The sequence below is a fragment of the Monodon monoceros genome, unplaced genomic scaffold (assembly GCF_005190385.1).
Source record: "Monodon monoceros isolate NGI ecotype Baffin Bay Population unplaced genomic scaffold, NGI_Narwhal_1 Super_Scaffold_15, whole genome shotgun sequence".
NCBI classification, from domain to species: Eukaryota; Metazoa; Chordata; class Mammalia; order Artiodactyla; family Monodontidae; genus Monodon; species Monodon monoceros.
The window spans coordinates 55,396,075-55,421,364 of NW_021703771.1; positions in this window are offsets into that span (position 1 = coordinate 55,396,075).

Genomic DNA, 25,290 nt, shown 5'->3' on the forward strand with positions numbered 1-25,290 from the left:
TAAGTCTTCAACAGAAAATACTTTTTTTAATTCCCTCCCCCCAAAAAAAACTGAAAGTCTGAAAATAAAAGCTTATATTTTAGGGAATTGGTGAGAAAATAATCCATTTTTATTTTTTAATTTCTTAACATTATTGCTTGACATAAAGTATAAATAAGATCAACCCAGTTAGAAATTCAGGGACCCACAGCTGAGTAGGTTTGAGGATTATCTATGAAGTGTTAGTGAATAATTAGGATTTAAGCATTTATTTGAATAAGTTTGGCTTTCTCCACAGGACCACATGATTCTGTTTTTTTTTAAATAGATCTTTATTGGAGTATAATTGCTTCACAATACTGTGTTAGCTTCTGTTGCACAACAAAGTGAATCAGCCATATGCATACACATGTCCCTATATCCCCTCCTTCTTAAGCCTCCCTCCTATTCTCTCTATCCCACCCCTCTAGGTCATGCAACGCACCAAGCCGATCTCCCCGTGCTATGCTGCTGCTTCCCACCAGCCAACTATTTTACATTTGGTAGTGTATATATGTCAATGCTACTCTCACTTCGCCCCAGCTTTGCCCTCCCACTCCATGTCCTCAAGTCTATTTTCTATGTCTACCTCTTTATTCCTGCCCTGCAGCTAGGTTCAACAGTACCATTTTTTTTTAGATTCTATATATATATATGTGTTAGCATATGGTATTTGTTTTTCTCTTTCTGACTTACTTTACTCTGTATGACAGACTCTAGGTCCAACCACCTCACTACAAATAACTCAATTTTGTTTCTTTCTATGGCTGAGTAATATTCTACTGTATATATGTGCCACATCTTCTTTATCCATTCATCTGTCGATGGACAGTTAGGTTGGCTCCATGTCCTGGCTATTGTAAATAGTGCTGCAATGAACATTGTGGTATATGTCTCTTTTTGAATTATGGTTTTCTCTGCGTATATGCCCAGTAGTGGGATTGCTGGGTCATATGGTAGTTCTATCTTTAGTTTTTTTAAGGAAGCTCCATACTGTTTTCCAGTGTTTGTATCAATTTACATTCCCACCAACAGTGCAGGAGGGTTCCATTTTCACCACACCCTTTCCAGCATTTATTGTTTCTAGATTTTTTGATAATGCCATTCTGACCAGTGTGAGGTCACTGTAGTTTTGATTTGCATTTCTCTAATTAGTGATGTTGAGCATCTTTTCATTTGCCCCTTGGCCATTTATGTCTTCCTTGGCGAAATGTCTATTTAGGTATTCCACCCATTTTTTACTGGATTGTTCGTTTTTTTGATATTGAGCTCCATGAGCTGTTTGTATATTTTGGAGATTAATTATTTGTCTGTTGTTTCACTTGCAAATATTTTCTCCCATTCTGAGGATTGTCTTTTTGTCTTGTTTATAGTTTCCTTTGCTGTGCAAAATCTTTTAAGTTTAATTAAGTCCTATTTGTTTATTTTTGTTTTTATTTCCATTACTCTAGGAGGTGGGCCAAAAAAGATCTTGCTGTGGTTTATGCCAAAGAGCGTTTTTCCTATGTTTTCCTCTAAGAGATTTATAGTGTCTGGTCTTACATTTAAGTCTTTAATCCATTTGGAGTTTATTTTTGTGTATGGTGTTAGGTAGTGTTCTAATTCCATTCTTTTACATGTAGCTGCCCAGTTTTCCTAGCACCACTTGTTGAAGAGGCTCTTTTCTCCATTGTATGTTCTTGCCCACTTTGTTGTAAATTAGGTGCCTATATGTGCATGTGTTTATCTCTGGGCATTCCATCTTGTACCACTGATCTATATTTCTGTTTTTGTACCAATACCATACTTGTCTTGATTACTGTAGCTTTGTTGTATAGTTTGAAGTTGGGAACCCTGATTCCTCCAACTCCATTTTTCTTTCTCAGATTGCTTTGGCTTCAGGGTCTTTTGTGTTTCCATATGAATTGTAAAATTTTTTGTTCTAATTCTGTGAAGAATACCATTGGTAGTTTGATAGGGATTGCATTGAATCTGTAGATTGCTTTGGGTAGTATAGTCATTTTCACAATGTTGATTCTCCCAATCCAAGAACATGGTATATTTCTCCATCTCTTTATGTCATCTTTGATTTCTTTCAGGATTTTATAGTTTTCTGAGTACAAGTCTTTCTCCTCCTTAGGCAAGTTTATTCCTAGGTATTTTATTCCTTTTCTTGCAATGGTAAATGGGAGTGTTTCCTTAATTTCTCTTTCTGATTTTTCACTGTTGGTGTATAGGAATGCCAGAGATTTCTGTGCATTAATTTTGTATCCTGCAACCTTACCAAATTCATTGATTAGCTCTAGTAGTGTTCTGGTGGCATCTTTAGGGTTTTCTATGTATAATATCATGTTGTCGGCAAACAGTGACAGTTTTACTTCTTCTTTTCCAATTTGAATTTCTTTTATTTCTTTTTCTTCTGATTGCTGTGGCTAGGACTTCCAAAACTATGTTGAATAAGAGTGATGAGAGTGGACATCCTTGTCTTGTTCCTGATCTTAGTGGAAATGCTTTCAGTTTTTCATCATTGAGTATGATGCTTGCTGTGGGTGTGTCATATATGGCCTTTATTATGTTGAGGTAAGTTCCCTCTATGCCCATTTTCTGGAGAGTTTTTATCATAAATCGGTGTTGAATTCTGTCAAAAGCTTTTTCTGCATCTATTGAGATGATCATATGGTTTTTATTCCTTAGTTTGTTAATGTGGTGTATCACATTGATTGATTTGTGCATATTGAAGAATCTTTGCCTCCCTAGGATAAATCCCAGTTGATCATGGTGTATGATCCTTTTAATGTGCTGTTGGATTCTGTTTGCTAATATTTTGTTGAGGGTTTTTGCATCTATATTCATCAGTGATATTGGTCTATAATCTTCTTTTTTTGTGATATCTTTTTCTGGTTTTGATATCAGGGTGATGGTGGCTTCGTAGAATGAATTTGGGAGTGTTTCTCCCTCTGCAGTTTTTTGGAAGAGTTTGAGAAGGATTAGTGTTAGGTCTTCTCTAAATGTTTGATAGAATTCTCCGGTGAAGCCATCTGGTCCTGGACTTTTGTTTGTTGGAAGATTTTTAATTTCAATTTCATTACTTGTGATAGGTCTGTTTATATGTTCTAATTCTTCCTTGTTCAGTCTTAGAAAATTGTACCTTTCCAAGAATTTGTCCATTTCTTCATGGTTGTCCATTTTATTGGCATATAGTTGTTTGTTGTAGTCTTTTATAATCCTCTGCATTTCTGCAGTGTCAGTTGCGATTCCTCCTTTTTCATTTCTAATTTTATTGATTTGTGTCCTGGCTAAGGGTTTATCAATTTGGTTTATCTTCTCAAAGAACGAGCTTTTAGTTTTATTGATCTTTGCTATTGTTTTCTTCATTTCTATTTCATTTATTTCTGCTCTGATTTTTATGATTTCTTTTCTTCTACTGACTTTGGGTTTTCTTTGTTCTTCTTTCTCTAGTCATTTTAAGTGTAGGGTTAGATTTCTTATTTGAGATTTTTCTTGTTTCTTGAGGTGAGATTGTATTGCTATAAACTTTCCTGTTAGAACTGCTTTTGCTGCGTCCCATAGGTTTTGATTCATGTTTTCATTGTCATTTGTTTCATGTATTTTTTTATTTCTTCTTTTACTTATTCAGTGATCTCTTGGTTATTTAGTAGGTTATTTACTGTTTAGCCTCCATGTATTTGTGTTTTTTACAGTTTTTTTCCTGTAATTGATTTCCAATCTCATAGTGTTGTGGTCAGAAAAGATGCTTGATATGATTTCAATTTTCTTAAATTTACCGAGGCTTGATTTGTGACCTAAGATGTGATCTATCCTGGAGAATGTTCCATGTGCACTTGAAAAGAAAGTGTATTCTGCCACTTTTGGGTTGAATGTTCTATAAATATTAATTAGATCTATCCGGTCTATTGTGTCATTTAAAGCTTGTGTTTCCTTATTTATTTTCTGTTAGAATGATCTGTCCATTGGTGTAAGTGGGGTGTTAAAAGTCCCCTACTATTATTGTGTTACTGTTGATTTCTCCTTTCATGGCTGTTAGCATTTGCCTTATGTATTGAGGTGCTCCTATGTTGGGTGCATAAACATTTATAATTGTTATATCTTCTTCTTGGATTGACCCTTTGATTTTTATGTAGTGTCCCTCCTTATATCTAGTAACAGTCTTTATTTTAAACTCTATTTTATCTGATATGAGTATTGCTACTCCAGCTTTCTTTTGATTTCCAATTTGCATGGAATATCTTTGTCCATCCCCTCACTTTCAGTCTGTATGTGTCCCTAGGTCTGAAGTGGGTCTCTTGTAGACAGCATATATATGGGTCTTGTTTTTGTATCCATTCAGCCAGGCTGTGTCTTTTGGTTGGGGCATTTAATCCATTTACATTCAAGGTTGTTATCAATATGTATGTTCCTATCACTATATTCTTAATTGTTTTGGTTTGTTTTTGTGGGTCTTTTTCTCTCTTGTGTTTCCTGCTTAGAGAAGTTTCTTTAGCATTTGCTGTAGAGCTGGTTTGGTGGTGCTGAATTCTCTTAGCTTTTGCTTGTCTGAGAAGCTTTTGACTTCTCCATCAAATATGAATGAGATCCTTGCTGGGTAACCTTTGTTGTAGGTTTTTCTCTTTCATCACTTTAAGTATATCCTGCCACTCTCTTCTGGCCTGCAGAGTTTCCACTGAAAAATCAGCTAATAACCTTATGGGAATTCCTTTGTATGGTATTTTTTGTTTTTCCCTTGTTGCTTTTAATATTTTTTCTTTGAATTTAGTTTTTTTTAGTTTGATTAATATGTGTCTTGGTGTGTTTTTCTTAGGACTTATCCTGTATGGGACTCTCTGTGCTTCCTGGACTTGGATGACTATTTCCTTTCCCATGTTAGGGAAGTTTTCAACTATAATCTCTTCAAATATTTTCTCAGACCCTTTCTTTTTCTCTTCTTCTTCTGGGACCCCTATAATTCAAATGTTGGTGTGTTTAGTGTTGTCCCAGAGGTCTCTGAGATTGTCTTCAATTCTTTTCATTCTTTGTTCTTTACTCTGCTCCTTGGCAGTTATTTCCACCATTTTGTCTTCCGGCTCACTTATTCGTTCTTCTGCCTCAGTTATTCTGTTATTTTATTTATTTATTTATTTATTTATTTATTTTGCGGTATGCGGGCCTCTCGTTTTTGTGGCCTCTCCCGTTGCGGAGCACAGGCTCCGGATGCGCAGGCTCAGCGGCCATGGCTCACAGGTCTAGCCGCTCCGTGGCATGTGGGATCTTCCCGGACTGGGGCACGAACCCGTGTCCCCTGCATCGGCAGACGGACTCTCAACCACTGCGCCACCAGGGAAGCCCTATTTTTTTAAAATTAATTAATTTACTTATTTTAGTTTTGGCTGTGTTGGGTCTTCATTTCTGTGCGAGGGCTTTCTCTAATTGCAGCAAACGGGGGCCACCTTCATCGCAGTGTGCGGGCCTCTCACTGTCGCGTCCTCTCTTGTTGCGGATCACAGGCTCCAGACGCGCAGGCTCAGTAGTTGTGGCTCACGGGCCCAGTTGCTCTGCGGCAGATCTTCCCAGACCAGGGCTCGAACCCATGTCCCCTGCATTGGAAGGCAGTTTCTCAACCACTGTGCCATCAGGGAAGCCCCGTTATTCTGTTATTGGTTCCTTCTAGTGTATTTTTTCATTTCAGTTATTGTGTTTTTTATCTCTGTTTCTTTGTTCTTTAGTTCTTCTAGATCTTTGATAAACATTTATTGTAGTTTCTCAATCCATGCCTCCATTCTATTTCCGAGATTCTGGATTATATTTACTATCATTACTCTGAATTCTTTTTCAGGTAGATTGCTTATTTCCTCTTCATTTGGTCTTGTATGTTTTTACCTTGCTCCTTCATCAGTGACATATCTTTTTGCCATCTCAATTTTTTTTTTATTTTTGATATATGGGATTGTGTTCCTGTCTTACTGGTTGTTTGGCCTTAGGCTTGCAACACTGGAGTTTGTAGGCTCTTGGGTAGAGCTGGGTCTTGGTGCTGAGATGAGGAACTCCGTGAGACCTCACTCTGATGAATATTCCCTGGGGTCTGAGGTTCTCTATTAGTCCAGTGGTTCGGACTCGGAGCTCCCACCGCAGGAACTTCCATCCAACCCCACGCTCATGAAACAAGATCCCGCAAGCCACAGGTTCACTTTGGGGTTCCTCCCATCTCCTTGGGCATTAGAGTCCCCCACCAGTGGCTGGCAGGCACCCTAGTTGTGGGGAGGTGCTAACGCCGCATCTTTCCACACCACCATCTTGACTCTGCCTACGGACCACATAGGAAATAATCCATTAAAAGCAGCTTTAAAAAATATAAACTGCTGGAGAAAAAAAAAAAGACAATGAAAACATTCTGACATCTCGTCATGATTTAGTGCTGATGAATGTATCTCACACTTGAAGTCTTTGTTTCCTAGTTCTGCCTTGTTCACTAACTCAACGTTTGACTTTGGGAAGATCACTTAATCTCTTAGGGCCTTGTATCTCTTATGTCAAAGGAAGTGGTTTGCGTGTAAATCTTTGTTTTTTTTTTGTAAAATCTTTAAAGTCCTCCTATTTCTAAAATATTATTAAATTATTCAGATACCATGGTATGATTTTGAAAAATTATTTAAATATTTACAGAAAAATATTTTGAAGGCACACTGAGGTAGTATGTAGAGAGTCTAAAAAAAATCACTGAAGTGTAATATTGCTCCAATAACTGACCACTATTGGAGAGGGGTGCAAGTTCTCTCTTAGAATTTATTTGCCTCAAATACTGATGGAGATAAAAGTATATGAATGTCTATTGTAAAAGTACAGACAATTAGATATAATTTAGCATAATAGATCTATAGATAACATGGACCATTACCTACATATTATTCGTTAAATTTAATGCCATCTAGCGCTCAAGTAATTGTATTGAGCTCCTCATTTGTGTGTTTGTTTATCTTGAGCAAAGTTTATTTCAAAGATCAGGGAGTTTGGGGTTAGCAAATGCAAACTATTATATATAGAATGGATAAGCAACAAGGTCCTACTGTACAGCACAGGGAGCTATATTCAATATTCAGTAATAAACCATAATGGAAAAGAATACAAAAAAGAAGAATGTATATATATGTTTAACTAAATCACTTTGCTATACAGCAGAAATTAACACAACATTCAAAATCAACTATATTTCAATTTTAAAAAAGAAAACAAACAGAATGGATGACAGTAACAAAAAAATAAAATAAAATAAAAAGAAAGGCAAAGATCAGTGCCCCTGAGTTAGTCAGGGAAAGGTCAAAGCTCATAACTCAGTCCTATGCATGTTAACTAAAAGTGTCAGAACTAGTGGTATTTCTCATTAAAGCCTTTCAATTGCAAGAGAGACAGAGAGAGAGAAACCACAGGGCAGGCATTTTTCTACAGTAATTTGCTTTAGTGAATGTTGGACTAGTAAACCATTAACTGAATATAAAAACATTGAAAATACATATTTTCATGTTTGTTTTGTGTTGCCTGCCACCCTGACAACTAAGGGGAAAATAATGTATTTGTAGGAGTAGGTAATCTTTGTGTCTCTGAGTTCCTTATGTCTGAAATAATTGGCAGTGTGAATCTGAAATGCAGATACAGAAAGTCACCCTTGGTTTGATGCCATGTTTTTCTTTTTGCTTTTCATGTTTTTATTTTGGTGTATTTTTTTCTGATATCAAATATTACCTTGGTGCTAAAAATCAAGAGGGGAAAGTGCAGGCATAAAAATGAAAAAAAATCATCTCATTACTTCTCTCCCATGTATGATGGGGCTCATGTGACTGGTGCATTAGACTTTGTAGTGTCATTTCACTCCTTTCTTTGTAGACATCAATACTAGGAAATAAAAAGGGAAGTTCTAAAGTGGGAGGAAAAGCACCCATTATTTATGTATGCACATAGTTTGTGAGGGTTTCTAACTACTGATCTTTAGGTAAATGTCTAGGCTGAAGTAGATTTAAATGTGTAGGTGGCTGGGCTGTATTTTTACATTTATTGTAATTAATATAAAGCAGGAAGGAGAAGACAAATTGTCACTCATTATTTCCCCCAATTGCCTCTGCACAAGTAGGAAAGACAGGGGATTGCTTTCTATCTGCTTGAAATAGACATTTAAACTACAGTGAATTCAAAAACCCTTGAACATTTTTCTTGAAGTTTCCTCCAGTGAAAATTGATAAGAATCAAAAATTTATATTAAAAAAAAAATGGCAGGGCCATTGCTCCTAGCAGAGCTATCTGAATGATTTGCTAGGTCAAGCAATCTGTCAACTATTTTCCTCTAGATCAGAGGATTAGTATATCAGGCCAGAGTCTTATCCTGTATAACATTGAACAAACTTATTTTTAGAATCTGACAGAGGGTATGATTTGACACTCCTAAAGGAGATATCTAAGACTTTACTTCTAAAAAACTGAGTGGATATTATAGTAAAATATAATTCCTATGGTAAAGTACAGCTGTAAAGACTAAAATGCAGTTTGAATACATTCAGACTGAGTCTTCAATGCTTTCTCCATTAAATAAAGAGATTGCAAATTAAAAGTACTCAAAAATTGCAGTTGACATTCAGAAACTCATTAGCTTCATTCTTTTCCAAAATCACCATAGCAATTAGTCTAAACTTTAATTGGCCAAAATTGTTCATCACTGAAACACTGATTTTTAAGAGACATATTTTTTTCTGCCTTGGACTTAAATTTTTTAGAATTTTAAATCCATTCCTCTACCAGTTCCTGAAATGGTTGAGCACATTTGCATTTGCATTTTGTCTTTCCATGGAAGACATTCTTTTTCTTGAACTCTCTTATGCTGGCTTCTTATGCTTGGTCAGATGCTGTGAGCATCCTATGCCAATCAGCTATAGATTGCATGCAAATATATATTTCTCAAGGGAAAAATGGAAAACTTTGTACACAGGGATCCAATTTATATTTAGAAATCTCAGATAGGATCTTTTGTCATTCTTAACTATTTCTATGTGATATAATCTTTACATTTTCGTCTCACTTTAACTTCTTCAGTTTAAGACACTGCTTCCTTGTTAAAATATTTACCACCTTAAAATTACCCACTACAACTTAATACATTCAAACTTATATTCCTTCCTTCATATAGTCAGTCAATTAGTTATTTGTTCATTCAGCAACTTCTAGTGCTGACACTGTGCTAGAAACAGAGGAAAGAGATGTGTTATATGATCTAAAAATGCTTGTAAAGGCCAGGTAAACAAACAAGTGCAGTTAAATGTTAGGAGAACAAAGGCAGAAGGAGATACAGGGCACTCTGGGGGCCCAAAGGAAGGTTTGGTTTTTACCATCTGAGAGAGGGGAGATGAAACAGAAGCGTTGTGGGTACAGATGATGCATGACCTGAGTGTTCAAAAGAGCTTTTCCAGATGGTCAATGGATGAAGGTACTCTTCTTCCAAAGGAGAACCAGAGGAAAAACACAGGCTGGGAAATGGCAGGGTGGATTCAGGAAACAACAAGGAGCTCAGCCTGGCTAAAGCAGAATGAGAGACAAGGCACAAGACTGAGTCAAGGCCCATTTAATGGATGATATCAAGACAGAGAGCGGATTTCAAACAGCAAAATATGGGTCAGGGGAAGAGTCAGCAAAGTTAAGCAAGAAAAATAATATGATACATTTTTTTTTTTCTTTTAGAGAGAACACACCAGATACTGGAAGAAATGGAGATGAAACATTTCAGAGTCTAGCTTTTGCTTCTGGTTAACAAAGTCTCTACTACAGTGGAACAAAAACAGAAGTATGCATGAGAGGGAGAGAAGTTGCTTTCCTTCATGAATGACAAGAAGGGTGGAATATAGAATTCTGAGAATATGGGGACCCAAGCACATTCTTAACTCCATCTCTTTCACCTATGCTTGGTAAGTATGTGGCTAAACATATAATTATATTCAATTAGTTTCTGTAAAACTCATACGATGAAAACCAAAACTATAAACCTATGATTGAGAAAACAAACTATATGATTGAAACTATAAACTCTATATTTGTAGAAATAATATGTATGGTAACGATAACAAAAAGGACAGGAGTGGATAAAAGGAACTCTTTGCAAGGTTCTTACATTTTATTTAAAATGTTATAAAATTAACTCTAAGTAGACCATGGTAGGTTAAGAATGCATGTTGAAATCCCCTAAATATCCACTAAAAATAAAAAGCCAGTAAAGGAATTCAAAGAAAAAATAATCAAGTTAATCTAAAAGAAAGTAAGCAAGAAAGAAGACAGGAACAAATAAACAGATGAGAGAAATAGAAAATGAATAAAGTTATAGTTTGGTCTTGAGTTTTTGGTGGTGGTTGTTTTTTAATCCAGGCGAAGAATCTCTTGTCTTTTAATAGGAAGAAGTAATTTATTTATATCTAACATAATTTGTGAGATGAGATGGTAAATTCTGCTTTATCCATGAGGAAGAAATTGGTATAGAATATGCCTTTTCTCCGTAAACAATTAGAAAACTGGACCAAATATATGAAACAATTATTTTCAGACATTGGCCAAAAGGTAGCAGAGCACTGTAATTCCTTCACAACTGAGTTAAGCCCTACCTGCCAGAAGCAAAAAAGGCACATGAGAATGGCTTCTTTTCAAAAACATGCAAGTCAGAAAGTAATGAAACAGTATTTTTAAATGCTAAAAGAATTTTATATCCAACAAAATATTTTCAAAAAAAGCACGCAAATAAGGACTTTAAATTATTTACTTATTTAGATAATTATTTATTTAAAAAAATTTTGAGGTATAATTGGCATATAACATATTCGTTTCAGGTGTACCATATGATAATTTGATATTTGCACATATTGCAAAGTGATCAGCACAATAAGTCTAGTTAACATCTGTCACCAAACATAGTTATAAATTTTTTGTTGTGATGAGAACTTCTAAGATTTACTCTCTTAGTTACTTTCAAATATGCAGTACAGTATTATTAACTATAGTCACCATGCTGTACATTACATCCTCAGAACTTATTTATTTTATAACTGTTAAGTTTGTATCTTTTGATCCTCTTCAGGCATTCCACCCCTTTCCACCTCCCCACCTCCAGTTTCTGGCATCCACCAATCTGTTCTCCATATTTACGAGCTCCGTTTCGTCTTTTTTTTTTTTTTATTCCACATATAAGTGAGACCATATGGTATTTGTCTTTCTCTGTCTGACTTATTTCACTTAGCATAATGCCCTCAAGGTCCATACATGTTGTTGCAAATGGTAAGATTTCATTTTTTTTATGGCTGAATAATATTTCATGGGATGTATATATGATGTTTTCTTTATCTACTCATCCATCGATGGACAATTGTTTGTTTCCATGTCTTGGCTATCATAAAAAATGCTGCAGTGAACACAGAGGTGCACGTATTTTTTCATGTTTGTGTTTTTGTTTTCTTCAGATAAATACCCAGGAGTGGAATTGCTGGATGATATGGTAGTTCTATTTTTAAATTTCTGAAGAACATCCATATTGTTCTCCATAGTGGCTGCATCATTATATTTCTACCAATAGTGCACAAGGCTTCCGTTTTCTCCACAGCCTTGGCAACACTTGTTATTTCTTGCCTTTTTGATGATAGCAATTCTAACAGGTGTGAGAGGATAGCTCACTGGGGTTTTGATTTGCATTTCCCTGATGTAGTGATGTTGAGCATTTTTTTTTTCATGTACCTGTTGGCTACCTGTTTGTGTTCTTTGGAAAAAAATGTATGTTCAGATAGTCTGCCCATTTTTAAAAAAAAATTAATTAATTAATTAATTTATATTTGGCTGTGTTGGGTCTTAGTTTCTGTGCGAGGGCTTTCTCTAGCTGTTGCAAGCGGGGGCCACTCCTCGTTGCGGTGCGCAGGCCTCTCACTATCGCGGCCTCTCTTGTTGCGGAGCACAGGCTCCAGACGCGCAGGCTCAGTAGTTGTGGCTCACGGGCCCAGTTGCTCCGCGGCATGTGGGATCCTCCCAGACCAGGGCTCGAACCCGTGTCCCCTGCATTGGCAGGCAGACTCTCAACCACTGTGCCACCAGGGAAGCCCCAGTCTGCCCATTTTTAATCTGATTGTTTTGCATTTCGCTATTGATTTGAATGAGTTCTTTATATATTTCAGATATTACCTTCTTATCAGATATATGATTTGCAATTATTTTCTCCCATTCAGTAGGCTGCCTTTTCATTTTGTTGCAGAGGCTTTTTAGTTAGATGTAGTCCCACTTGTTCATTTTTGCTTTTGTTGCAAGTCTTTTTTAGAGAAACAAAAGCTGGAAGAATTGCTAGCATATTTTAACCACAAGAAATATTAAACAAAGTTCTTAGGTTGAAGGTAAATGATCCCAGATGGAAACATATATGTATACAAAGGACTCAAAAGTGCCAGAAATGGTAAATTAGCAGTAAATATAAAATATTTTCTTTTTTCTTGTAATAAAATATACATAACATAAAATTTACCATTTTGACAATTTTATGTGTACATCTAGATCAGTGGTATTAAGTACATTCACATTATTGTATAACCATCACCACCATCCATCTCCAGAATCTTTTCAGCTTCCACAAAATTCTTTTTTTTGGTTTTGTTTATTTTTCACTTGTTTAAATGATATCATACTATTTAAAGCAAAAATAATGACAATGTATTTTGGGATTGATGAAGCAAAGTATATGATAACAAGAGTGCCAAGTGGAGGAGATGTAAGTTTACAGTTGTAATGTCCTCACGTTATACATCAAGAGGTATAATATTATTTTTATGTTGAATAAATCATTTAAATAATTTAATAATTTTTAAAAGCAAATTGTGAAAAGTTAAGATGCATACTGTAAACCACAGAGAAACCACTAAAAATATAAAGCAAATAGATATAGCTAATAAGCTAACAGTGGAGAGAAAATTGAATACTACAAAATAATTATATGATCCAAAAGACACAAAAGCGGAAAAAAAAAAAATGAACAAAGAAGAAATGGGACAAATGGAAAGCAATAGTAAGATTGGAGCCTTAAATGCAACCCTATCAATAGTTACATCAATTCAAATGATTTAAGTACACCAATTAAGAGGCAAGACTGTCGGAAGAGATAAAATAATGGAGTACCCAATTACATGTTGTCTACATGAGATATACTTTTAATATAATGACACAGGTTTAAAGGTTTAAAAGCTAAAGAATGGAAAGAGATGGACCATGCATTATAAAGCTGTTATGAGACACTGAGAGGAATATAGCACCACTTCTGTTATAGTCCTGCCAAGAATGCATACCCTGAATCTGATCATGAGACAAACCCAACTGGAGGGTCATTTGTCCCACAAAATAGCTGACCTGTCCTTCTCAAAAGTGTCGATGTTATAAAAGCCAAGGGAAAACTGAAGAATTGTCCCAGACTGAAGGAGACGAAAGAGACCTGTAAGAGGTAGTTCTGAACTGGATCCTTTAAATATAAACATTATTGGAACAGCTGGCAAACTTGAATAGGGTCCAAAGAGGTAGCCTAAAGAACTAAACCAGTTAGCTGACAGTGTTGCATCAATGTTAATTTTCTAATTTTGATGGCTGCATTTTATTATGTAGGAGCATATTGAATATCTTTGTTTTTAGGAAATATATACTAAAATAATCAGGGTATTGAGGCTTCAGATTGATAACTTATTTTCAAATAGAACAGGAAAAGAAATTCTTTGTGCTATTTATGCAACTTTTCTGTATGTTTGAGAATTTTTTTTTAACTTTAAAATTGACTATTAAAAAAAAGAACAATAATCAGAATAACACTGAACTTCTCAGTAGTTACATTAGATGATGGAGATAGAGGGGTACTGACTTCAAAAGTCTGAGGGAAACTGTTTTTCAACAAATAATTCAATGCCCAAGCCACCTATTAATCAAGCATGAGTGTAGAACAGCAACATTTTCAGATACACAAGAACTCAGAAAGCTCTTATCAGAACTGAAGAATCCACTCTATTTAAATAAGGGAAGAAAAAAAAATACATCCATTGGTGAAGAGAAATATTAAAATGGTAGTGTTCATGTTGCCAAAAGTGTTAAAAGAGGTGCCTAAGAGTAGCCAAGTCGGGAGGTGGACAGTAGTAGATCTGGAAGTTACTATTCTTCATTTAAAAATAGGTACATGCATTCCTTTATGATGATGTTAAAGAATTATATTCTTTAAAATAAATGAAATATGGTGAAGTGAGTAATAAGTAAAGATGGTAAGTGAAGGCTATTCTTCTTAACAATAGAAGGATGGAGAATGCAGGAAAGGTAGCTAGAGAAGGAACATAGGTTTGAGAGATTTTTTTTCCTGCTAAATTAAGAAAAATAAGCATGATTTTATAATCTGAAGGAAAGCCAGAAGAGTGGGTGATCAAATAAAAAGAACTAGAAGGAGCACTTTTTCAACTACTCTGGTAGAAAGTACGTGACATGCCACGTAGATAGAAATAATTTGAAGTCTTGTGTACTATAGAGAGCCCCACTTTTTCCCATATAGATCACATGTTAAGAAAAAATGGGACATACAGAATAAAGAGGATTTTGAAGCTTGGTGAAGATTTGAAGTCATATTTGTGGCTCATAGATGAGGGAGCTGAAACAGGGACACGTTGGATTGCTGAGCAGCCTTGGATGGTCCCGTGAAGAGATGACTGTACATTTTCAGTAGCGCTAGTTGCACATTTGTATGTTTCTTTTTCCTCAAATGTTATCACAGCCTGGGTACAAACAAGTGATAACCAAGGGGGGGGTCTAAACTTTTCCAGGAGAAAAGGAAGTGAAACTATGCAAGGATGACAGACAGGATTAAGACGGAGGGGTTGAAAAGCTGGAGGTCAAAATGCACTGGAACAGCAGTAAGAGTAAGATTACAGGAGCACAGAAATGGGATGATGTGAAATGCAGTCCAGGCAAGAATGGGGTTAAGGAGAGGGAGGCTTGGAATTGGGGCTGCTGATTCAAAAAAATCACCATTCCAAAGGAGCACGTTGGTGGAAAATGATCAGGGCTCATCATGCAGAATGAAGAAAAGCAGATAGTGGTGCCCGGGAACGTGGAGCTCTCCAGTTGTTTGGGGGCAGTTAGGCTGACTTAGAGCCTCTTTGCTGTATCCTTGCATTCTTTGGGCTGACATTTCTTGGATGAATCAAACGTCCACCATATTAAACTATCTGTGGGTGATAAACCACCTACTATGAAGTTGGCCTTTTCCAGATTTCGATCTTTGCACCAATTTAACACCTTAGTCCTTTCTACCAAGGTTGTTTTTTATTTATGCTTTCGATTTCCTCTGCATTTCAGTGATAGTTGTCTCGGCACACAGTCCCAGCTGCAGACAGCTTTTATTTTTAGGTTTCCCTATTCAGAAAGAGTAGTCCCTGTTTAGGGATTTCACTGTCATTCTAAGCTTTCCACTGATCTGCGACCCTGCAGCTTTCTTCAAATTCAAGTCACTGGGGAAACCTTTTGAAATGCTGAAAAGACAGGACAGCATTTTGTACAAGGGAGAAAAAGCAACCAAAAAGAGATTCCAGAACCAAGAAGATACCACAAAAAGGACAGGAAAATGAAGACAGTGACAGAAGCCAAAAGGACAAAAGACAATACATCAGACCCTTAATAAGCCAGCCAGAAGCATCAAGACCAAGGGCAATAACTTGTAGCTAGAGGTTTGCAAACAGGGAAGGAAATTCTTGCTTCATAATTCCCCAAAGTACCACCCAAGGTACTATAGGTCATAAAAATACTTCCTATTGTTAAAATAAGGAAGTTACTTCCTGGTCCACAATATTAGTGAACTGGTTAGATTTTGAGGACTCTCCTTGAAACTCATTCAGGTATAGATCTTTAAATAAGTACATTATTTGAGTTCAACAACCTTATGTTGAACCTATATTTTAAAAAAGGAATAATATAGTTAACTAATTGTGCCTAGATATTGAAAATACATTTATCTAAGCATTGCCATAATTTATAAAGGATATGTTCAAGTCCCTTATCCCAATATTTAGCAGTCCTAGTAATGATGCATGAAAGATGAACAAATATCCTGTAAAGTAATTGTAATCAAATGTAAAGGTACAATTTAGGGCATGCATAAAGTGCCTTTAAACATGGGTGTCAGGAGCAGTACGTATTTCAAATGATGCCCCAATATGCCACATTTTGTTCTCTTTGAAGAGCCTGGAAGGGATGATGGTTAGGAGAGGATACAGAAAGCAAGGTACAGGGCAATTGCAAAATTGCAGAAGGAAAGAATTGTACTAGAAAGCATTAAAATTTTGTGGCTCCCAAATAAGACCCTTCTTATCTCAGAAGATTTTAAGAATGATTTTTCCGTCATTTATTTCTTAAAAACGAATGCTATTTTAATCATTGAGGTATACCTAGGGAACACTGAAAGGCCATTAACAATTTAAACTAACTCAGATGTAGCAGCACCTCCACTCACAGCTTCACTCCTGGTTACTGCCTTCTGCTCTCCCCATATGTGGTTCTCCACCCAGGCTCATTCATTCTCAGCAGGATGGGAGGGAACCTAAGAAGTAGGTGCAGGAGAGCAGGCCGCCTGGGCTCAGGGCTCCCGTCCTGGCCTCCTGTCCCACAAGTCGTGCTTTGTCCTTACAGTTCTTTGGCTCCCCTGGCAGTTTCTGATGGCCTGCCTGTTTGGCCACACATTTAGCTTTTACCCCTTCTATTTCTGCGTATCATCTAGAAGCTGTTTGCTGGGGCCTCTAAAACTCCTGACTTGCTCTGACTTCTATGTCTGTCTTCTTGATTCTTTGTTTATTCATTTCCCTGATGTTTTAAAATACATTTCTCCCCAGTTTTAGGGCTTCTTCTGACCTCCACTTTGCCCTGTCCCTACATATTTTGCTGTAATTAGTGTTGTATCAAAGAAGCTAATCAACCAATACTTGAAATTCATAAAAACTGTGAAGTGAGAAAGAAAAAACTTACATTATTTTCAATGTGTCCCCATAGATTTGACTATCAAACTTCAGAGTCAAAAGGGTGGCAATCAGCAACCTTAAGTGACAAACAACTTCTGGGGGTTGTGCGATGACAATGGGTCAAAGCTTCAGCTCTACTATGTTGTAACTTTGATCAGGATAAAACAATGATGATGATAACGACAACAATTGTAATAATGATACTTTCCCCCTAGTCTTAGCATAAAGCTGGATAAATAGAAACTGTTCAATATGTACTAACTTTTATGGTGATGAATAAAAATGATCATTAAGATTTAGATTGACTTTTAGAGGGACTTCCTCTAGAAGGTGCCTGGCTCCCCCAAATTTTCTCACATCTATGGCATTCTCTTACCCTAGCAGAGCTTCTCAGTATTATTACTGTGCTGTTTTCTAGAAGGTCCACATCTACACTTCTAGCTTTGTGGCAATACTGTCCCTCCCAAAAGTCTCTGCTGACACATTTTACCTGGTATGATGGTCCCTATCTAGTCAGATGCTATCTTTCTATCCTGTGACACACTTACCAGAGGTGTGTCTCTCAAAGATCATCAGCTGACCTTCGGAATCACTTGGAAAGATTCCCTCCTGAATATGACTCAACACCTCTGGCTCAGCCATTCATATCTCATCACCAATGACCGTCAGGAAACAAGGTCAGTACAGAAATGGCACTCGCCTCGTTTACTATCTCGATCTTCTCATTATGAGAAACCTCATAATCCTTAGGTTATGATGATTTATATTGCCCTGTCTCTACAGTTCTTCCTTGGCTCTCATATAGCCCTTGTCACTTGTGATTGTAATTGGTTGTTTTCAGCATGTCTCTCCTTCAAAACTCTAAGCTTTATGAAAACAAAGAAAACGTATGTACCTCCTGATGATGGCTTTATTCTGAGTTCCCAGCCCAAGGATCAGCAGTATCACATAGCGGTTAAGAGCTTGTGATCTGGAGCCTGGCTGCTTGGTTCAGTTTATGACTCCAGCTCTACTATCTGTGTGGATTTTGGCAAGTTACTTAAATTACTTGTATTTCAGTTTACTTGCATGAAAAATAGGTATTTTAGTAATAGTGTTTACCTCTTGGGGAAGATTAAATAAGTTAATATGCATAAAGCACTTAGAATAGTGCTTGGCACAGAGCAAATGGCTATTAGAGTAGGTTCTCAATAAATGTTTGCTAGATTAAGAAATGCCACAGTAGGTCCAGCCGTCAGCACTCTGCACATGTCATTTCATCAATCTGAATAGTCCAGCTGCCTTCAGAGCCTCTTGATTTTCTTCACACATGTTTTTCATTTACTGCCTCTCAGGCTTTATTGTATTTGTGTCAAATCTACTTGTGTAAACATTCAAAAAAGCAAAACAGTGCTACATAGTTTTAAAAACTGTTATAATTTAGCTCTATGGATTTCTAAAACTTCACATACAAAGCGCTTAACTGCCTCACCTGAGGTTTTATGTTGCTGATCAAATGCACTCATTTCATAAATATGTAGTAACATGGTGTGTGGTGTGTAAAGAACAATGCTAGATTAATGTCTGTGTGTGCACAGGTATTTGTGTATATTTGCATGTGTGCGTGCAGTGGGAGTGGAGCTGATAATGCCGAAGATGAATAAGATGAAGTCTCTGCTCTATGGAATCTTAAAATTTAATAAATGAGATAACCATGCAAACAACTAGCTAAATCACAAGGCCCGATCCTCTGGGAGCCTGTGAAAATCTGCATCCTGCGCTGAGAAAGCATAATCTCTCTTTGTGTCTATAATTTTACCCAGGCTGGCATCCGAGTTAGAGAGTAGACTCCTAATGTTTCACATTCTCTGTTTGTACAATGTCCTACATCTGTGAACACAGAAGTAAACTGCTGCTATTAGCACAATGTGAAAAGCACTTTTCCCCTGAAAGGAACAAAAATTTTGCCATGAAGCTATAGAAAAAGGTAAGTCTTTCAGGAAAAAGACTTTTCCTAAAAGGACCTCCTAAAGAACATTTTAAAGTATTTAAACAAACAAACAAACCAGGATGAGTAGAGTTTAAGCCTATGTCCCTGAGTAGAGTTTAAGCCTATGCCCCTTCTATATTCTCTTATCCTGTGTCTGTTGACCTTTAGTGAATCACTTCTTTGGGTTACTTATTTCCACCCTCACTTTGTCGTAGTAGTAAGAGAATTCTCAGAGGGGAGACTATAGAAGTCTGTCAGCAGCAGGGTCCATTCTGGCAGGAAAACTATTCTATAAAAGAAAAATAAATTGATTTCCTTTCCCTGTAGTTCAATATTTTCTTCCTCTACACATTGGCTAAATTCCTCCATCCTATTTCCTCACAAATTCAGGGTTGGGTTGCCCCACTGTCAGAGAGCTCTCTTCATTATGATTATCTGTGTTAATGCCATGTCATTAATCCTCATGGGTGTAAGGAGGCCTCACACTGAATGAATGGGGAAGGTCACCATGGAAACGTTTGTCTCCATAGCTGACTCACTGCAACCCCCATAACTGCTGAACCACATCTTGTCCGCCATCTGAATTGCACTGGATGAAGCCACACATTTGGCATCTACTATAGAACCATATTGTTTTTAAAAGCTATAAAAATCTATGCCAAGGAAACATACCTCAGACTTAGGGTAAACATACCATTTCAGATGTGTCTAAGTGGGTGATGCCATGCAATTACTTGTTAACACCTTTTAATAAACACACAGAGTGAACGTTACCTGTGGTTTTCCAGCTCCCAGTTACCGCATGGTGTTGTAGCCTCTGGAAGTGCCCACGTAGGAAATGAGCAAAACACCGACACTCTCACATTTCAGAAAGGATAATCTTCAGGGTTGGTGTGCTCTGTCAACCTGTATCACAGTGAACTGGAGGGGAATAAAAAGGTCTTTGCTGAAGTGTTGTTTTGTTTTGGTTGTTTCAATGCAAAAAATGTATCAAGATAACCCATGTAGAAAAAATCGCATTTGAGAACTACAGATTTCTCACTTAGCCTTATCATGGAAAGGCAGGATATGAGCATTTCCTAGATGGGAAATTAGGTTTATGCTGGGAAATATCAGGCATAAATAAAATCACATGAGAACTACAGTGTACATCCCAGCCACCTCAGCACAGCTCAGTGGAGCAATCTGTCTAGTTCTATATTCAGAGCTGGCTGTGATTATTCAAACCTAGGCCCAAGCAGGAGAGGCAAGCATGGGAGTGAAAAAAGGGAACGGACTATTTCCCAAGCTGCACACTGTCACTGGATCTTCACAGAGGTAGGCAGGTCCTCATTTCTTGTTTATACGTTGGATCTCAGGTGGAAGTCTTAAACTTGACTGATAATAGTAGATGTTTATATAGCACTTGCTTAAACATACGCCAGTCTGTACATGTATTAGCTCATTTGATTCTATAAATTATAATATGAGGTAGGTATATTCTTTACTTCATTTGAGAGGTTAAGAAACTAAGGCATGGAACGATTTAGTGATTTCCCCATGGTCACATAGCTCTTAAGTGACAGAACTGAGACATAAGCCTAGGCAGTCACCCTCCAGAGTTCATTTACGTAACCATTAAACCATACATTTGCTTCTTGTGGAGTCCCATTTATTCGTTCTCTCCCTTTTCCTCTTTCCCTCCTTCTCTTTCTCCTTCACTTCCTCTCCTCTCTTTACCCCCTCTCTCCATCTTTCCCTTTTTCTCCCCTCTCTCCTCCTTCCCCACATCTCTTTCTCTCTCACCTCCTTCCTGTTACTCTCCCCCATCTGCCTCCCATCTCTACCTTCATGCCCACTCCCACCATCACATTTTTTCTTGGAAGGTTTGGGATATCTTAAACTCATACAGTGAATTCAGTCTCTTTGTTTACATTAAAGTGTTCCCATTTTATGGAGTTTGCTTCATCTTTTCTTTTTAACTTTCTTATTGAAGTACACCATGTACCTGGTGTTACGGACTGAACTGTGCCCCCTTCCCCCACAACAAATTCATGTGTCCAACCTTAACCCCCAATGTGACTATATCTGGAGACAGGGCTTTAAAAAAAGGTAATTAAAGTTAAATGAGGTCCTAAAGATGGCACCCTATTCCATTATAACTGGTATCCTTATAAGAAGATAAAGAGACACCAGGGATGGCTATGCACAGAGAAGAGGCCACGGGAGGAAACAGGGAGAAGATGGCCATCTGCGAGCCAAAAAAGAGAGGCCTTAAGAGAACATGGCTGGTGGGGACTTCCCTGGTGGCACAGTGGATAAGACTTCACGCTCCCAAAGAAGGGGGCCCAGCCGGATTCGATCCGGGGTCAGGGAACTAGATCCCACGTGCATCCCTCAACTAAGAGTTTGCATGCTGCAACTAAGACCCAGCACAACCAAATAAATAAATAATAATTAAAAAAAAAAAAAAGAGAACATTGCTGGCACTTTGATTTTGGATTTCTGGCCTCCAGAACTTCAAAGCTATTCTAGTAAATTCCAGAGTTTGTTCTATTATTTTAAAGTCTAAAGGCTCTGGGTCTTGCAGACAAATAGAGTTCCTCTACAACAAAACACAAAACTCCCATTATTATGGGAGTTTTACCCCCCCCTGCCTTTTTTTTTTTTTTTTTTAACTTACTAGATCACTGGTTTATTATCAGTGCTCTACATGTTCAGGGAAACTTCTCTAGTAATGAGCTATAGAAATTATCCCTGAGAGTACAGCCTTGCTAATCCCATTTTTAGCTCCTGTACTTCCCAATATGTTGCATACCATCTGTTAATCTAATGAAATGCCCCAAGGCTCAAACTGTAACTTTTAAAACCTCTCACTTCTTTTGATATGTGATTGAAGATCCCATTCTAATGTGGATTAGTTCTTCAATGAAGGAGTAAGGACAACTAGAAGTTTAAGCAGATTTGGAGCTGGGCTGCATGACTAATGTCATTTGTCTTAATTCCCAGCTTCCAGTCAAGAATGGTGTTGGAATCCATTTACTTACCTTTCACTCCAATCATACTTATGGAAAGGGCAAGTAGTGAGCTGCCCCTTGAAGATCGGGGAGCTACACCAAATGGTTACAGAAATCTGAGCAGATATGAGAAAGGAAGAGCAATGTAAACACTTCAAAGAACTGCTGGATGGGTTTTGAGGTGACAAAGCTATTACTGGTGGATAGTCAGCATTAAGAGTCCTGTGTCCTTAGGGAATATGTTCAAAAAATGAGTAGATGGAGACTTTAAGGGAAGACAGACAAATTGAACCATATTAAACGTAAACCAGGCAAAAGATTAAATCCAGGCCAGGGTTTGTTACTGTTTTGGTGAGATTATCCACTCTAGGGTGGGGAAGGTACCTTTGGAACATAAAAAACTCACTGACTTCATGTGGTTACCCCAGAGATCTAAAGAGTATGATTTGAAAAACAAATGAAACAAATGGCCAGGCCTGAGAGAGAAACTGAGAGGTCAAGAAAATGAAAAATAGTCACAGAAAACCTACAAATGGTGAGAGACCTACATAAAATAAAGAGGCCAATTTAAGAAACAAATTAAACTGTTAACAGGTGCATGCCTTGATTATCTTGTGTGATCATCTAACTCTTTGGACTTATCAACATTAATGAGAGACCACAAGCATTCCAGTAATAAAAAATCCCAGGCCACAGCTGCTGAAGAAACTTGAAACCCACCCAGGTGTCTGAGTGAGATGCTTCTGCCAGGATTCAGCAGTAATTGTAGAGGAATAAGTATGGACTTTAATTTCTTTGAAAAATTAGCTTACAAGGGGAAGATGTGATGTGTCAGCTCAACTGGGCTAAGAGATGCCTTGATAGTTGGTAAAATATTATTTCTGGGTGTGACTGTGAGGGTATCTTTGGAAGGAAGTAGCTTTTGAATCAGTAAACTGAGTAAAGAAAATCACTTTCACCAATGTGTGTGGATATTATCCAAACTGTTGAGCACTTATATGGGACAAAAAGGTGGAGGAAGGGTGAATTCACACCCTCTACTTGAGCTGAGATATCCATCTTTTGTGCTCAGACTTGGACTTAACACCATCACTCCTAGGATTCTCAAGACTTTGGACTGAATTATACCACCAGCTTTCCTGGTTCTCCACTTGCAGACAGCAGATTGTCCTATTTCTTGGCCTCGAAAACCACATAAGCCAATTCCGATAATAAATCTATAATAAATTCCTAAATAAATATCCATATATGGCCTATCGGTTCTATTTCTCTGGAGAACCCTGACTAATACAGGGCCTGACCTCAGCTTAGGTACTTTTAACTTATAATACACTGGAACTTTATGAAAACTAATTTGGCCCTAAATTTTCTAGACAATAAAACTTCTGTTATCAGTGCTAATACTTCTTTTCTCCCTTTGTCCTTTTTATATTAGGATATATCACCAGGAGATTAAAAATTTAATGATCTCATAGGACATCCTGCCAATGTATACTTCAAAAATTTACCCCAATTTACTTGTCACTAACAATATATAAATATGCAATTTTAATCTGCATCGTCAAAATAGGGTGTTGTCATGTTTTACATTTTGTTTCAGTCAGGAAAGGCTATATTATCCATAGTAGCAAACAACCCCCAAATCTTAGTGACTTACAGTCACTTAGGTTTATGTCTTGCTCAAACTATATATCTTTTTCAGGCTCGATGGGCACTCTGCTCTGGAATCCTATCCAGGAGAGATCTGGAGGGTTTTAAATCAGAAATGGAATATTCTAAGCCGGAAGTGAAAAGCAGCACTTAGGTTCACATCCCCATTAGCCATAACTAGTCATATGGCTTCACCCAGTCATCAGTTGCCCAGGAAATACAAATCTACCATGTACAAAAAAGGAAGAGAGCTAGAAAATACTTCATGAGATCAGCACTCGGATTGTGACACATTTTCACAAATTTCATGGTGGAAAAATGACACCTTGCCTTATTTTGCATTAATACCGCAAGAAACGTTGAGAAATTTCTTTGTGAATTGTTTGTTCATGCTCTTCTTGTCTTGCATATTAATGGGTATGTTGGTGGAGTCCAATAAAAAGTTGGTTGAGGAACTGAAGTTGTTCTCAAGTTATTACCAAGGACTTGCCATGGCCTCCCTTTACCAAGAAGTTCCATACAGGGAAAAATTCTGGAGGGTAGTGATCACTTGATCTGCAACACATCTTAGATTCGTTTCAGTAGGGGCACTGACTGTTAGCAATGTTTGGTAACCTATGATTGACTTGTATTTACAGCAACACAACAGTCAGTCTACCTTACTTTGCCAAATGTATCTATTTTTCCAAAGTACAGTTTGTTTGGCTTTTTTCAATTGGAAGTGACGTTAGTTAGTAAAAGAAAAACATATGGCCTCAGGTAAAAATTATAGAAGTTCCCTAGTTTAGACATGCTGGATATGTGTGGTCAAATAATATCAGAATTCTTTCTCCTCCTATCTCTCACGTCTTTTTTCCTCATGTTGATCCTTGACAGTTTTTCTCTACGTGGCTACAAAAAAGAAGCTTTGTAAGCTTATAGGTAAGCTCCAAACCTATAACATTACTGGAACTGTGGATCTCAGAAAGTAGGATATGACCTTCCTTTTTCCACATATTTATCAATCCTCAAAAAGACACTGCATAATCTTGCCTGAAAATATCCCCAAATGGGACCAACCTCTCTATTTAGGGGCATGGGATATACTGATTGGCCAGCTTTGGTTCACCCAGGTATGGGCCAAATTGTATTCTCCCCCAAATACGTATTTTGAATTTCTCACCCCTAGTAATTCAGAATGTGACTGTATTTCTTGGAATATGTTCTTTAAGGATGTAATTAAGTTAAAATGAGGTCATTAGGGCAGGCCCTAATCCAATATGACTGATGTTCTTATAAGAAGAGGAAATTTAGACACAGATGTGTACAGAGGGGAAGACTATGTGAAGGTATAGGGAGCAGATGGCCGTCTACAAGCCAGAGAGTGAGGCCTCGAAAGATATCAACCCTACTGACACCTTGATCCTGGACTTCTAGCTTTTGGAACTGTGAAAAAATAAATTTTTATTGTTTAAGCCATCCAGTCTTTGGTACTTTGTCTTGAACGCCCTAGCACACTAATACACATTTCCAATCCTGTAGTGTGACAGGGTAAACGTGACCCTTTGATTGCCCACCCAACCACTAACTCCAGAATGGGAGACAGGCAGTCATCAGGAGGAAAGGAGAGGTTGCATGACTTGAAGAAGGAGAGGGTGACGCTGGACATATAATTGTTGATGTT